The sequence below is a fragment of the Penaeus monodon genome, chromosome 30, assembly GCF_015228065.2.
Source record: "Penaeus monodon isolate SGIC_2016 chromosome 30, NSTDA_Pmon_1, whole genome shotgun sequence".
In the NCBI taxonomy this organism is placed as follows: Eukaryota; Metazoa; Arthropoda; class Malacostraca; order Decapoda; family Penaeidae; genus Penaeus; species Penaeus monodon.
In genome coordinates, this window is record NC_051415.1 from 12,262,554 (window position 1) to 12,262,977 (window position 424).

Here is a 424-nt window from a genome sequence, read left to right on the forward strand (position 1 = left end):
TAAGCGTAAGGGGAAAGAGCGATAAACGAGGAGACGCCGAGGGGACTGGCCGAGGGGAGAGACCAAGACGCGGAAAGATTCGGCGGCGGATATTTCTCAATGGCCGGAGTCGCGGGCGATGGGAACAGATGTACGCACGCTTTCGTCATAAATATCCGCGCTCCGAAAGGCTGGCGATGCTGTACCCTAGTCCTTTGTCGTGGCCGCTGCTGTAAAGTCCATTTCCGACCAGGGACATGCACCAGCTAGGCAATAAATGGCAGTAAAAAGCAACCCAACTGGACAGCTCGTTGGTGAGGCATCCAGGTGGTCGACGCAAGGGGAAATCCGCTTAAAAGCGCTATGGGTTTAGCCTATATACGATTTAAAAAAAAATTTGTTTGGTGTCTAAAAGAATCAAACGTAAAAAAGGAGAGAACGAATG

At 50.7% G+C, this 424-nt stretch overlaps 1 protein-coding gene across 1 annotated transcript in view; it reads left to right on the forward strand.

Annotated features, from left to right (window-relative positions):
• The window catches only part of LOC119592352 (SH3 domain-containing protein C23A1.17-like), a 37,674-nt gene that overhangs the window by 216 nt on the left and 37,034 nt on the right, over window positions 1-424 (forward strand). The window lies entirely within an intron of this gene.